The sequence below is a fragment of the Arvicanthis niloticus genome, chromosome 23 (genome assembly GCF_011762505.2).
Source record: "Arvicanthis niloticus isolate mArvNil1 chromosome 23, mArvNil1.pat.X, whole genome shotgun sequence".
Classification (NCBI taxonomy): Eukaryota; Metazoa; Chordata; class Mammalia; order Rodentia; family Muridae; genus Arvicanthis; species Arvicanthis niloticus.
The window spans coordinates 162,925-176,486 of NC_133430.1; the positions used below are offsets into that span (position 1 = coordinate 162,925).

General features: G+C 38.5%; 1 pseudogene; it reads left to right on the forward strand.

Moving 5' to 3' along the window:
* Positions 1–7,327: 7,327 nt before the first annotated feature.
* LOC143437151 (glyceraldehyde-3-phosphate dehydrogenase pseudogene) lies at positions 7,328–7,993 on the forward strand (annotated as a pseudogene).
* The last annotated feature ends 5,569 nt before the right edge of the window (positions 7,994–13,562 follow it).

A 13,562-nucleotide genomic window follows, 5' to 3' on the forward strand; every position in this document is an offset into this window, starting at 1 on the left:
TTACATATTGGGGTAAATTAGATTATGATTAACTGTGGTAGAATATATATTTATTCTCATTGCTTGAGTGAAAGCCAATAGCAGTATACATCAGACAATTATTTTTAAACTTGGGATAAAAATTTAAAACTATTTTCTTTTTAATTTATAATAAGATTCTAAAACTTGATTCTATAACATCCTATAACCATCTTATAATATTCCAATCAACATGTATTTTAAACATAAAAATAATCAAATAAAAACATCTACAAATAAGTACATGTTAAAGACATATCTATGGTTGCAATAGTGGAAAACATGGCATAGAGGAAACTGACCACTTTTAATTGGGCTTGTTTACAGTTTCAGAGACTCAGTCTATTATCACCATGGCAGGAAGCATGGTGGCATGAAGACAGATGTGGTGCTAGAGAAGTACCTGAAACTTCTACATTCTGATTCTCAGGCAGCAGGTAGATAGAAAGAGCCTGGACCTGGCCTAGATTTTTAAAACCTCAGAGCTCACCTCCCCCTTCCCCGCCCCCCAGAGACTCACTTCCTACAGTAAGGCTATATCTCCTAATCCTTCAATCCTTTTAGACAGCTCCACTTGCTGTGAGCATTCACATATATGAGTCTCAGGGGCCATTCTAATTCAAACCACCACATCAGACCCCCCACCCCATAGGCTTTTAGGAATATCATAATGTAAAATGCATTTAGTCCAACTTCAAAAATCCTCAATACTGTTTAGAAACCCAAAGTTTCTTCAGAGACTCATTGTAACCCCTATAAAATCAAAGTCAAAAGCAGAGCACATATTTTTAACATATGATGGCACAGAATATGCATTACCATTTCAAAGGAAGGAGAGGGAGTATAGTGAGGAAATAATGGACAAAAACCAAAACAAAAAGCAGCAGGGCAAACTCCAAATTCTGTAACTCTGTCTGATGTGAAAGAGCTCTTCAGAGCTCCAATTCCTTTCAGCTTTGTTGACTGAAACACCCTTTCACCAGGGTTTGTAGCTCTTCTTGGCATGTGTCCCAAGCCCCTTGACATTTCCAACATCTTGAAATTTCTAACACCATCCATACTTTACCTTCACAGCTGAACACATGGCCCCTCAGGGACACCTCTGTGACATTCCTGGCCTCAGTGGCTTTACTTAGCTGTAGAAGGAAATTCCATAACTCCTTTCTTGTATCCCTGACTATAAAGCCAGAACTACATGGCCTAAGCTACCAAGTTCTGCTGCTTAATAGGGCTGGATCTTGGTTCCTTCATTTAATTATATTTGCATCAGCTTTCTGTTGTTGATAGTTACCTTCACTGCTTAGGTTTCCTTTAATTTCTTTTCGTAAGTTCTAAGTTTAACTGGGGGGGGGGGGGTCTTGTCCTGAGGTCACCATTCCCACTGTTTCACTTAACATCATTTTTTTTTTCTTTAAACTTTTTACCTCCTTAAATATTGGGCTTAGCTCCATTATGCTTCCTGGTGTTTCTTTTCATCTTAAATTTTATATTTTGTATTTATCTTTGTCCAGCTTGCTCCTTTTCATTATTGATCTGCATAAGAATGATGATTAATAATAACACAATGAAATCAATACTAGGCTGTCTTAAAATCTCCTCTGCTAATATCATTAATCCAAAATTCTTCAATTTAGTTCAGGAAGATTTTTAGAACAATGGAAAAAGTCAGCCACATTAATATCAAATTATCATAAGAGTGGTCTCTAAGCCACTTAATTTTTTTTTCTCTCTGAAACTTCTTGAACTGGGCCCCACAGTTCAGATCACACACAGCACTGTCTTCTACGTTTCTACTAGGATGGCCCATTAAGTACCTCTTAAAGCATCCAATCTCTTTTCTAGTTCAAATTTCCAAAGTCTTCTATATTCCTTCAACAAACAGAATCGTCAGTCCTGACAATTGTTCTCTTCTGGAAACATTTAAAGTAGGCTGTGTGTTGGGATCAACTACTATACAGCATACCATGTAGCTTGTAGGTGGTTGAATTTGGTGGTATGAATCTATAAATATTTGTTGGTGATTACTTGTATTTTCTTACCATTTGTATATCTAGGTAGGAAAGACAATGAAATTGCTTTTTCTAGGGTATAATTTCCCTCCTTGTGTTGGAGTTTTCCCCCTATTATCCTTTGTAGGGCTGAATTTGTGGAAAGATATTGTGTAAATTTGGTTTCGTCATGGAATATCTTGGTTTCTCCATCTATACTGATTGAGAGTTTTGCTGAGTATAGTAGCCTGGGCTGGCATTTGTGTTCTCTTAGGGTCTGTATGACATCTGTTCAGGATCTTCTGGCTTTTATAGTCTCTGTTGAGAAGTCTGGTATAATTCTGATAGGTCTGCCTTTGTAAATTACTTGACCTTTTTCTCATACTGATTTTAATATTCTTTCTTTGTTTTGTGCATTTGGTGTTTTGATTATTATGTGACAGAAGGAATTTATTTTCTGGTCTAGTCTATTTTGTTCATAAGCATCTATTTCTTTAAGTTAGGGAAGTTTTCCTGTATAATTTTGTTGAAGATATTTACTGGCCCTTTGAGTTGGGAATCTTCGCTCTTTTTTATACTTATTATCCTTAGGTTTTGTCTTTTCATTTTGTCCCTGGATTTCCTGGATGTTTTGGGTTAGGAGTTATTTGCATTTTGTATTTTCTTTGACAGTTATGTCAGTGTTCTCTATGGTATCTTCTGCACCCGAGATTCTCTCTTCTGTCTCTTGTATTCTGTTGGTGATACTTGCATCCATGACTCCTGATATCCTTCCTAGGTTTTCTATCTCCTGGATAGTCTTTCTTTGGGATTTCTTTATTGTTTCTACTTCTGTTTTTATGCCATGAATATTTTTGCTCAATTCCTTCATCTGTTTGATTGTGTTTTCTTATAATTTTTAAAGGGATTTTTGTGTTTCCTCTTTAAGGGCTTCTACCTGTTTACCTGTGTTCTTCTGTACTTCTTTGAGGGAGTTATTTATGTCCTTCTTAAAGTCTTCTATCATCATCATGAGAAGTAATTTTAAATCTGAATCTTGCTTTTCTGGTGTTGTGGGGTATTCAGTACTTGCTATAGTGGGAGAACTAGGTTTTGATGATGCCAAGTAACCTTGGTTTCTGTTGCTTATGTTCTTGTGCTTGCCTTTTACCATCTGGTTATCTCTGGTGTTTGCTGGCCTGTGTGTCCTGGGTTAGAGCAGGCCTCCCAGAAGTGTGGCTGTGGTGGGCGTCATGGGGGAAAAATGTGCTGATCTGAGAGTGCAGATCTGAGAGTTCAGATGGAGGTTGGGACCAGAAGGGAAATGGAGCTCTGAGAGAGCAGGGGTAGAGCCCCAAGTCTGCTGAGCTCTGTGGGGTCCCAACAGGTGGTGGTACTGGGGCAGGGGTCTCACCTGTGTTCCTGGTTAGAGCCAGCCTCCTGGGAAACAGGAAAGGCAGATGGGTGTGCGGTGGGTGGAGGGTGAGGCTCTGAGAGTGCCTCTTCTAGCTTTTCTTGCTTCCTATCTTCACCTTACCACCAATTATTTTATTTTAATTTATTAATACGTTGTCTCTTGATTATCCAAAAGTATAATCAGCTCTTCCTTCTTAAAGTACTCCAGATATTGAGAATTATAATACTAAGATTTATAGATCAGATTTTAGATTTTGGTATTCTGGTATTTGAAAATTATCTTCGGTAAATTCAGTCAGTGAAATTGACATCACTATACAGAATTTAGTTCCAGAGAGAACACACAATAACTTACAACTGTTACTGATAAAAATCAGACAGAATGTTTCATGCCCCAATGACTTTCTGGTAATTGCTTCTCTCTAATGCTCACAGTATGTAAAACTTCTAAAATATAGGAGAAGAAATTCTGGGTCTCTTGGGAGTACTTTTATGAAATATTTTTACTTAAACAGCAACACATTTCAAACTCTATAAGTGTGTTAAGTTGATATTTTGCTATTTTCCTCTAAGAAAGCGTCACTATTTAAATATGTCACAATTAATTGAGTATGCATGTGTGTGATTGTAATTTTGTTTTTGCCAAGTATAAACTAGAAACTAGAAACAATCTGCCTATCCATAATGTTTGGCTTGAAAATGTATTTTCTATCATTAAAACCCTTTAGACAATTAGTAATGGAGTAAGATATGTGACAAAAGCAATTAAAGAGTGTTTTTGCCAAATTTAAGTAACAGAGACAAAAATAATAATTTATATCTCATGTCAATAGTACTTGGTGAATTTTATGGAGAAATTTCTATATAGTTCAGGAGAATTGAAGAGAAGAAAATAAAATGAAACTACAATGGATTTATTTGCTAAAATATCTCTCACTTCTGTCTTTGAATCATATACAGTGTGAAGGCAAAAGCAAATGTTCAAATCTTTTTCACCTTTGCCCCAAATTACAGAATACAGAAATCTGGAAGTCCCTTTTGCTCCTCAACAGTCTTCTCATCTTCATCTTCCTTCATCCTGGCTTTCTAGGAATTGCCAATATGGTTATGGCATTTCAGTGCACTGCACTTTATTGTGCAGGTGCCGCATTTGATATGCTTTCTGGAATGCATTCTTTTTTCTCTCAAAGAATGCTCTCCCTTTCTTCCCCCACCTCTTTCCCTCTATCTCTGTGTGTGAGTGTGTTTGTATAGGAAGGACACATTCTGGCCCATGTGAAAACACATAGAGGTCAAAGATCAACATTAGATGTTGTGCCTCTGTTGTGCTTTGTTTTTGTTTGTTTGTTTGTTTGAGAGTTTCCCATTGAATCCAGAACTCCCTGATTCATCTAAACTTGTTGGCCAGCAAGCACTGGGGATCCATTTGTCTCTGTTTCTCACCTCTGAGTTTATAAGCATGTGCTGCCACACCTGGTTTTATTTTTGTAACTTGGGTGTTTAGGATCCAAACTCAGGTCCTCAAGCTTGTTCATCAGACTATTTACCCACTGAGACATCTTTCTACTTCTTTCCATTCAACCATTTAGGATCCATCTCAAATATAATCTTTCCACAGCAGAAAGAGCAATTATAATGTCAGAGTTCACTGACCATATCTTGACAGGTAATAAAATCATGAAGTTTTACTATGTAGTTGACATCACATGCAATGCTAGCAGGAATACAAAAGTACCATTAGAGGCTCATATCTTAGAATCTTACTGTAGAGCATTGCATGGGATTATTATTAAGTAGGTTCTAACATATTGTGCTTCTTTACTTATTTGTATTTCCCTTTTTCCTAGCATGGTATTTTCTCTATTGCAAGTATAAAAGTTAGATCTAACCAGTTTGTCTTCCATCATAGAAACATACTCTAGTAAAGTAGCTGTGTCTCTATGTATATATCTGGTTTAGTATACCACTCCAGGATATAGATTCTCATCTGGCTGTGCTAAATCTACTTTCTAGCCCAAATAATTCCAGCACTCCACTTCCCAGGATCTTACACTAGTACTTCAAAGTATGATCTGCTGAAGCACCCACTCTTCCCTGGGAGCCAGAATTATTATTGTGGTGCGTCCCATCCCTGGAGCCATAGCTGTAGCCTGCAATTCTTGAGCCCCGCCTGATATTATAGCCACAGTTTCCAGAGCCTGATACAAAAAATATTAGTATGTTTGCACCCATTACACATTTACACAGTGCCTATTTTCTTGGTAACCAGGTTGCCATTGTGTCTTGTTGTCTCAGGGGCCTGAGTTGTGACTGTGTTCTACTGGTGGGCTTTGTAGAATCTTGCTGCTTCTCTGCACTTACGTAGTACTGCTTCCTGACTTAAGAATCAGAACCTCAGTTGCATCACTAATCCTTGGCATGAGCTATTATAGTTCTCATTAGAGTCACAGTCTTCACTTATAGGAGAGCTTCATCTGCCTGTATTTCAGGTGCCACATTACTTCAACAGAACAAGGAGACCAATTACTCTATAGCCATAGAGCAAACAGAAGCATAAACATGAAAGACAAAGTAATCAAAGCCTAGCACTACTAAAAACCAGAAAACCACAAAGGCAAACGAAAGAAACAAAGACAAAAACAGAATCTACAAAAGAACTAGGAAAAAATGTTAAGATGTCAGAAATAATTTTATCTATCAAAAATATTAAATATCTGATTGCAAAATCTTTCCAATCTTGAGTAGATTAACACAAACCCAGTAAGACCCAAGAGCAGGTTAATTTTAGACAAGATCTTTCACTTTAAGGACATGTGAGGTGAAAGTGAAGGGATGCAAGACAATGCTGTGAGTGGAAAGTAAGGATGTGTGCACATATCAGATATGAAATAAGCCTCAAGACAAAGTTCCTGAAAGAAACAGAGAAACTGGTGAAAAAGCAGTCAATCTATTGTCCTACTTGCAAATATATATATATATATATATATATATATATATATATATATATATCCAACACTGATAATCCAATATATGTGAATAAATATATAGACATATAAAACATTAATGGACATGATGGAGGGGTATATAATAGTACAATAAAAGCACCTCACTTTTCAACAGTGGAAAGGTCAACCATGCAGAAAATTGAAAAATTTCTGGCATTGAATTGCACTGTAAAGCTAATGTACTTATAGAAACACAAAAATTTCCACCCAGCAGTGTAATATATACTCCATATTCCAATGCACATAGAATATTTTCCAATAAAGGTATGATGTACAACTGAAAAATTTGTCATAAATTAAAAATGATTGACATTATATCCAGTAATTTTTCTATTCATAATGTTATGAAACTTAGAACATGATGGGGAAGATGTTAGAAAAGTCACAAATATATAGAAATGGGAGAAAGCTAATTGGTCCTATAGATATCAAAAGACAAGAAGAAGATATTGTAAAGACACACCAGAAATTAAAAGCATCATATGAAAATAACTATGATCACATATACATTTAATAACCTAGAAGAAATTAATAAACTCTAGAGAATAATAATGTAGCAAGATTGAGTCAGGAAGAAACAGAATGTGTGAATGAAATACTAACAGAGTTGACAATAATTAAAAATCTTCCAACAGAGAAAAGGCCAGAACCAGATGGCCTCATGGCTTAATTCTGCCAAACATTCAGCAGATTATTAGAAATACTTCACAAAATCATCCAAAAATTAGAGCTAGAGGGAATAATTCTAAATAAATGTGAGCCATAATCATCCTGGTGACTCATGACACAGAGCATCTTCCCACTGAGCTTGTGATTAGTGAGTATTTCTTCCCTAAAAGAATATCTGTACCTTTCTGCTCCTGCCTATTCTAGAGACAGCCACATCTTTTCCTGAAGTGCTATCCTTGTTCCTTAGACATGATGGTGAAGATTCAAGTGAACAGATTTGACTATATTAGGTACCTGGTTACCAGGGCTTCCATCTCATCTAACAAAATGGAAATTGTTGGTATTAGTGACACCTTCATTGACGTCAATAGCATGGTCTACATGTTCCAGTATGACTTTACCCATGGCAAGTTCAATGGTACAGTCAAGGCTGATAATGGGAAACTTGTCATCAATAAGAAGCCCATAACCATCTTCCAGGAGTGAGAGTCCTCTAACATCAAATGGCCGTGATGCTGGTGCTGAGTATGCTGTGGAGTCTACTGGCATCTTCACCACCATGGAGAAAGCTGGGCTCACTTGAAGGATGAGGTCAAAAGGGTCATCATCTTTACCTCTTCTCCTGATGCCCCCATGTTTGTGATGGGTGTGAGTAACAAGAAGTATGACAACTTGCTCAAGATTGTCAGCAATGCTTCTTGTACCACAAACTGCTTAGACCCCCTGGTTAAGGTCATCCATGACAACTTTGGCATCATGGAAGGATTCATGACCACAGTCCATGGCATCACTGCCACTCAGAAGACTGTAGATGGCCCTCTGGAAAGTTGTGGCATGATGGTCATTAGGCTGCACAGAACATCATCTCTATATCCACTGGTTCTGCCAAGGCTATGGTTAAGGTCATTCCAGAGCTGATGTTATATGTTTTGCTTTTTTTTTTTGTCTCTGTGTTAGCACACATCTAAGAAACCATTACATGAGCCAACAGATAGAAGCATATCCCTATGTTGTTTTAGAGCTTCTTTGGGGGCAGGGAGAAGAGTTCACACTTAACACTTATGTCCATTTAATTTTAACTTGGGTTTTGTGTATGGTCACTTGTTAGTAAGATGTTTGCATGTAGGCATAAAAATTTCTTTTTATGACTTCATGAAAAGGGTATTTCATTCACTTTGTGTAATTTTAATATTGACACCTTGCCCAAGAATGTTTGATTATATATACATACACATTTTTATTTCTGGTTCTTCAATTCTAATTCATTGGTCCATATGGCTTTTTTATATAGTTAGTCAGCTTTGAAATTTGTTTTTAGATAAGGAATCCTGATGCCAACACTTCTATATTTCATATTTAAGTTTTTATCATCTATTTGTGGTTCTTTTAATACATTTTTGCATTTTATAAATGTAAAAATGTTTCATAAACATAATTAGAAATTTGAAAATTGCTTTGGAATATACAAGTATCTTAGCATTAATACTAGTCCATGAATAAATAGTGTCCTTCTATTCGTGGTCTTCTTGAGGTGTCTTTTATCAATATTTTGTAATTTTTGTAATAAGAGTTTTTGGCTTTCTTGGCCAAATTTACTTGTAAGCATTACACTTTTTTTATTAGATATTTTATTTACACTTCAGATGCCATCCCCTTTCCCCATTCCCCCCCTTAGAAAACCCCTATCCCATGCCCCCTTTTCCTTTTTGCATTTATACATTTTTTTAAAATAATGTTAATCATAGGCTTTATAAGTTTGGAATTGTTCAATCAGCGGTGTAACCCACTGACCAACCTAGATATAACAACTATCTTTGACTGGTGGAGATACATGAATATCTGCCTCCCTGTCTCCCCCCTCTTTCTCTCTTTCATCACCTAGCTTCTCCTCTCCTTCTTCTTCTCCTCTTCTTACTCCTTTTCTTCCTCTCAGTACTCCTTCTACCTTAGCTCCTCCTACACATCACCCTTCCTGTTAAAATGAAACTTTTCTCTCAAAATACAATTAGAGCATAATTATGCCAATTTGTAACAGTGAGGTACAAGATAGTCCTAATACCCAGTCCATCCTTTTGTTTACTAACCAGCACCTCTGTCATCTATTCTAACTAAAACATTTAGTTCTGAACCTGGCTTTAGGATGAATGTCAGCTGACGACCACCCACTCAAATCTTTTCTCTTAAGGTAAATAGCTATAAGTTTTCAACCCCGTCAGAAATCCAGAATGACTGAGTTAACTATAATTGTGGGAAGCACAAAGCATAGCTTCTAAAACTTAGCCAATTTATAGAGACCTCTGAACAACTGGACACTCGCTCTACTTCAAAACGTTGGAGCATCTGTTCTTCTGCCTTCTGGCCCAGGATCATCTGACAGACTTTAGTGCTGCAGAATTATTAAGGGCTGATTACTCTGTCTAGGCAGATATAATCAGTTGACTATTCTGCAAGTGTGTCCTTTTCTGGACAGTAATTTGTCTGTAGAAGGAAAGTGGCAATTCTTGCCTAGTGGCTGTCTCACCACAACTGGAGTAACTCCAAGGATGCTCAATTTCTTCTTAGAATTCAATATAGGAAGCTGTCCGGAGCAGACAGGTCTCTAATGAAAATGAACATTAATACTGATGTTAGGAGCCATGTCGCGTTTGCTGAAGTAGCTATACGCTCGCCATTACAAGATGGCGCTGGCTTCCTGTTCCTGCTTCTTCTTGGCCTTGGTGTCTACAACTGTGCGCATGCGCAAGGCGCAAAATCTCCCACTGAAAGTACTGTCAGTGGATATGTAAATGAGACTTTAGTCTGTAACCAATGAGGACAGATCATGTCTCTTTGAAAGTATATAGTCAGAACATTCTGGGTTTTGGGGTCCTTTGTTCTCCATCTTTCATCCTGATAACTAAAAGAGCTATAACAATAAAAGACGCTGTCAGAAGAATCTTGAGTGTGACGTGCTCCTTTTCGGCGAGGTAGTGTGTCACATTTGGTGCCGAAACCCAGGAGTGGAAGCCGAACGTCCACGAGGATCGTCTACCCTGAAGGACCCTGCTTAGCTTGCAGAGACAAGATTCAGAACTGACGGTGCAGTAAGTCTAGACACTTTTCTGTAAGATATGGTGGATCCTATGCTTGGTCTTGCTTTCGCTATCCCTGTCTGGGCGGTGGTTGTTCTCGTGTTTTGCTTTTGCCTTAATTGTCATATTAAGGGACGGGAGTGTACATGTCCTCCTTTTCAAAGTGAACCGTAAATCACAGGCAGATAACTGTGCAGGTTCGCCCAGTCCTGTAGATAAAGAATTATGGGCAATCAACAGTTTAAGCTGGCTCTAGTGGCGGTGCAGGCGCTGCTGCAGGAAAGCGGCTTGACTATTTCAGATGGGGTTCTTTTGAAGTTTTTTAAAGAAGTAGATAGAGTTGCTCCGTGGTATGGTCCTACAGGATCCCTTACCACGCGATCATGGGAAAAGTTAGGAGCTGATTTAGCCCGGGAAAAAGAGGAGGGAAGATTGAGAGCAGGCGCGTTACCTATTTTTAAGATGATTCAGGCATGCATAGCGGATAAGAAATGCCAAGAAAAGATTAGAGAAGGACAAAGGGTCCTTACTCAGTGTCAGGATAGCCTATCAGAAGCAGAAAAGGAAGGGAATGCTAGCAGAAGAAAAGGCAATGATAAACAGCCTTTATGCCCTCCATGTCAGAAGAAGAAGGAGGGGGAGAAAAGAAAAAAGAAAAAAGAGAATGGAGCTGAGAAAATAGCTCAGTCAGAGAAATCTAAAAAAATTTATCCAGCCTTGTCTAGGTTTAGAAAATTAACACTGAATGACTCCGCCTCAGAGGAGACGTCCTCTGAGGATGGAGAAAACGAGGACGATACTTCGTCCCAGGATGGGTTGGATTCGGATGAACAAGCAGAATTAGATGAGGAGGCAGCTCGTTATGAGGAAGAAAGATATTGTCCGGATCCTCCTATGCGCCTGGCATTTTGCCATCGGCGCCGCAGCTGCTTGTGTGGAAGACAAAACAGGAACAGGCTAGGAGACATGTTATTCCAATAGCCACCTCCTTGATTCCAGAAAAGGAGGGAAGAAGGATTAGAGCAGCCTTTCCGGTTTTTGAAGATCAGAATCAGCAGAGATACCATCGAAGTTTAGATTTGAAACAATTAAAGTCATTGGCAGAATCAGTGCAAACATATGGTATAAATGCCTCTTTTACCCAAGCCTTAATAGAGACACTTGCAGAAAGTGCTATGATGCCTGGGGATTGGTTTAGTACTATCAAGGCAATTGTCCCTACAGGTAAATACTTAGAATGGAAATCTCTTTATCATGATTTGTGTGCTACACAGGCCAGAGATAACATGGCACAAAATCACTCCCAATGGAGCTTTGATATGCTCACTGGCCAGGGGCAATGGTCAATTAATCAGACCCTATATCCAGCACAAGTTTATGAACAGATTAATCAGGCTGCCATCAAAGCATGGAAAAGTTTACCTAATAGAGGGCAGGTCTCTGGAAACTTAACAAAGATCATCCAAGGAACTAATGAGCCATTTTCAGACTTTGTTGCCAGGATGATGGAGGCTGCAGGAAGGATCTTTGGAGATTCAGAATCTGCCATGCCATTAATTGAACAACTTGTTTATGAACAATGTACCAAAGATTGTAGAAATGCCATCACGCCTTGGAAGAATAAAGGGCTTAATGCCTGGATGAAGGCGTGCAGAGAGATAGGAGGTCCGCTGTCCAATGCAGGTCTAGAGGCCGCAGTACTGGCTGCACAGAAGAACAATAATATTAAATGTTATAAGTGTGGTAAAATGGGACACGTTCAGAAACAGTGCCGGAAAGCAACAGGAAACACTGGAGGTAAACAGCCTGGAATGTGTCTTAGATGTAGAAAAGGCCGACACTGGGCATCTGAATGTAGATCAGTAAAAGACAATAAGGGACAGCTATTGACTCCATTGCCAAAAAACGGGCAGCGGGGCCCACGTCCCCAGGGCCCTCAAATGTATGGGGCACTCGAGAGCAGACAGGACAAATCTCAGAGGAAGGAATGGTCCGGAGGGCCACAGCAGGCTCCGCAGGACTGGACCTTTGTTCCACCACCCGAGCAGTATTAACGCCCACTATGGGCTGTCAGCCAATATCCTCAGATTTTTCTGGCCCTCTTCCCAAGGACACGGTGGGACTTGTGCTGGGATGATCTTCAACAACCTTGAGAGGATTGATAGTCCATCCAGGTGTCATAGATCAAGACTTTGAGGGAGTAGTTAAAATTATGTGCTCCTCCCCAAGAGGGATAAGTGCCATTTCCCCAGGAGATCGTATTGCTCAATTATTAATTTTACCCAGCTTACATTCTATGTTTCCTAGCAAAGATAAAGTCTGAGGAAAAAAGGGCTTTGACTCTTCCGGCGGAAACCATGCTTTTATTTCACTTGAATTAAATACAAGGCCAACACTAGAGTTAAAAATTGAAGGAAAACTATTCAAAGGCCTTTTAGATACAGGAGCAAGAAAATCCGATCTGGGTACCAACAAGATTGACAAGAATAGTGAAGGATGGAGAAAAAGAAAATCCAGATCCAGAGGCTGTGGACGTCAATGTTTCTGATATTAATTCTTTGGACTCCTATAAGGAGCAGCCTATCTCTGTGGGCAATAGTGAGAACATGGCCCGTTCCAATGCCTGTACATGCTAATTCGACTAAACTTCCTTTATTCTTATCTACAAGTTGTGCCATGGAAGCACCATGCATCAAAACGCCTAGGTTTGAAACAGAACCATATAATGCCACCTCAATAAAATTAAATACAGCATTATGTTTTACTTTCCAAAATGAAACTATTAGCTCTGGAAAAGGGCCATGTATTAAAATTACAAAAAAGAAATTGGGATATTGGGAAGATCCACTTGTTGCTAATAAAATTCCCACAGGGATATTAATGAATGCCCTGTCACAAATAAGTACTGGAGCAACTAGTGGAAATGGAACTGGTGGTAATAATACATCTTCTAATATCACTACCATTATGCTCACTAGCAATATAACTATACCATTACCTGATAATTCTCCTCTTAATGTGACCGCTAAAAGACAGATACCATGGTGCTATCCATTATTGGACTTTCCTCCGACATTTACAGCATGTCAACCACCAGAATTACGGAAATTTAAACTATCAGAGGGTTTTTATTTTAATCAAAAGTTAAAAAGATTTAAAGCAAATAACACTCACTCTGGCCCTAGAAGTGAGTGGCCATTTTTTGAATGGATAATTATAAATGATGCCGAGGCATCTACTAGTATATCAGCTTTTGCTAATTTACAAGGAAGCTTCCATACATCTAATAATGTCAGTGGTACACGATTGGAGACCACGCAAAGTAATAAAACAAAGATCAGTTTATCTAATTTGAAGATTAATCAACAATATTCTAATTATATGCTTGAGCCATCGCTAGTGTGTGTTCAAGCACC